At 37.9% G+C, this 2,720-nt stretch overlaps 1 non-coding gene across 1 annotated transcript; it reads left to right on the plus strand.

Moving 5' to 3' along the window:
- Nucleotides 1–1,564: 1,564 nt before the first annotated feature.
- On the plus strand, nt 1,565–1,672 carry LOC127746349 (small nucleolar RNA R71). Its single transcript, XR_008007968.1, has one exon. It is a non-coding gene; the product is annotated as a small nucleolar RNA R71 (small nucleolar RNA).
- The last annotated feature ends 1,048 nt before the right edge of the window (nt 1,673–2,720 follow it).

Below are 2,720 nucleotides of genomic sequence, written 5' to 3' on the forward strand. Positions count from 1 at the left end.
TGTTTGACTCTGTATTGAGAGAAGTTTTTCATGCTTCCTTTCCATGGTTGTAGAGGGAGATCCTTGAGATTCAAGCACAAGGTAGTCCTCATTCAGTTGAAGGACCAACTCTCCTCTGTCCACATGATTCACAGCTTTTGTTGTGGCTAGGAAGGATCTTTCAAGGATGATAGATTCATCCTCATCCTTCCCAGTGTCTAGGATTATGAAATCAGCAGGGATGTAAAGGCCTTTGACCTTTACTAGCACGTCCTCTACCTGTCTATAAGCCTTTTTCATGGATTTGTCTGTCATCTCTAATGAGAATGTGGAAGCTTGTACCTCAAAGATTCCCAGTTTCTTTATTACAGAGAGTGGCATTAAGTTTATGCCTAATCCCAGGTCACACAGAGCCTTCTCAAAGGTCATGGTGCCTATGGTACAGGGAATTAAGAATTTACCAGGATCCTGTTTTTTTTTTTAGGTAAAGTGTGCTGAACCCAGGTATTCAGTTCATTAATAAGCAATGGAGGCTGATCGTCCCAAGTCTCATTACCAAATAGCTTGGCATTCAGCTTCATAATTGCTCCTAAATACTAGGCAACTTGCCCTTCAACAATGTCTTCATCTTCTTCAGAAGATGAATAGTCATCAGAGCTCATGAATGGTAAAAGGAGGTTCAATGGAATCTCTATAGTCTCTATATGAGCCTCAGATTCCTTAGGTTCCTTATATGGGAACTCCTTTTTGTCCAGAGGATGTCCCAGGAGGTCTTCCTTACTGGGATTCACATCCTCCTCCTCCTCTCTAGGTTCGGCCACACCAAGCAAGGTTATGGCCTTGCACTCTTTTTTTTGGGGTTCTCTTCTATATTGCTTGGGAGAGTACTAGGAGGAGTTTCAGTAACTCTTTTACTCAGCTGGCCCACTTGTGCCTCCAAATTTCTAATGGAGGACCTTATTTCATTCATGAAACTTAGAGTGGCCTTAGACAGATCAGAGATTATGTTTGCTAAGCTAGAGGGGCTCTGCTCAGAATTCTCTGTCTGTTGCTGATAAGATGATGGAAAAGACTTGCTATTGCTAAACCTGTTTCTTCCACCATTATTAAAGCCTTGTTGGGGCTTTTGTTGATCCTTCCATGAGAAATTTGGATGATTTCTCCATGAGGGATTATAGGTGTTTCCATAGGCTTCACCCATGTAATTCACCTCTACCATTGCAAGGTTCTCAGGATCATAAGCTTCTTCTTCAGAAGATGCTTCTTTAGTACTGTTGGATGCATTTTGCAATCCATTCAGACTCTGAGAAATCAAATTGACTTGTTGAGTCAACATTTTATTCTGAGCCAATATGGCATTCAGAGCATCAATTTCAAGAACTCCATTCCTCTGAGGCGTTCCATTACTCACAGGATTCCTTTCAGAAGTGTACATGAACTAGTTATTTACAACCATGTCAATGAGTTCCTGAGCTTCTGCAGACGTTTTCTTCAGGTGAATAGATCCACCTGCAGAATGGTCCAATGACATCTTAGACAATTCAGACAGTCCATCATAGAATATATCCAGGATGGTCCATTCTGAAAGCATGTCAGAAGGACACTTTTTGGTTAGTTGCTTGTATCTCTCCTAAGCTTCATAGAGGGATTCACCTTCTTTCTGTCTGAAGGTTTGAACATCCACTCTAAGCTTACTCAGCTTTTGAGGAGGAAAGATCTTGGCTAAGAAAGCTGTGACCAGCTTATCCCAAGAGTTCAGGCTATCTTTAGGTTGAGAGTCCAACCATACTCTAGCTCTGTCTCTTACAGCAAAAGGGAAAAGCATAAGCCTGTATACCTCGGAATCAACCCCATTGGTCTTAACAGTATCACAGATCTGTAAGAATTCAGTTAAGAATTGAAAAAGATCTTCTGATGAAAATCCATACAACTTGTAATTCTGTTGCATCAGAGAAACTAATTGAGGCTTTAGCTCAAAATTGTTTGCTCCAATGGCAGGGATTGAGATGCTTCTTCCATGTAAGTTAGAATTTGGTGCAGTAAAGTCACCAAGCATCTTCCTTGCATTGTTGTTGGGTTCGGCCATGTCTCTTTCTTTTTCGAGATTCTCTGTAAGATGTTCTCTAGATTGTTGTGCTTTAACTTCTCTTAGCTTCTTCTTCAGAGTCCTTTCAGGTTCAGGATCTGCTTCAACAAGAATGTCCTTGTCCTTGCTCCTGCTCATATGAAAAAGAAGAAGACAGAAAAGGAAGAGGAATCCTCTATGTCACAGTATAGAAATTCCTTTATGTGAGTAGAAGAAGATAAGAATAGTAGAATGAGATGAGAAGAATTCGAACACAGAGAGGAAGAGATGGTTCGAATTTTAAGATGAAGAGAAGGAAAATATTTTTATTTTTATTTTAATTATTAGTTAGATTTCAAAATTAGAAGAAGAAGTAGAATAAAATTAAAATTTAAAACAATTAGTTAATTAAAAGAATTTTTTTTGAAAAAGGGTGAGGAATTTTCGAAAATTGTAGTTAGGTGGTTTTGAAAAAGATAAGAAATAGTAAAACAAACAAAAAAGTCAATTAGTTAGTTGAAAAAGATTTGAAAATCAATTTTGAAAAGATAAGAAGTTAGAAAAGATATGATTGAGATTTATTTTGAAAAAGATTTATTTTTAAAATCAGAATTAATGACTTGACTCACAAGAAATCAAAAGATATGATTCTAAAATTTAAAGTTTGACTCTTTTT

The sequence above is a fragment of the Arachis duranensis genome, chromosome 3 (assembly GCF_000817695.3).
Source record: "Arachis duranensis cultivar V14167 chromosome 3, aradu.V14167.gnm2.J7QH, whole genome shotgun sequence".
Classification (NCBI taxonomy): Eukaryota; Viridiplantae; Streptophyta; class Magnoliopsida; order Fabales; family Fabaceae; genus Arachis; species Arachis duranensis.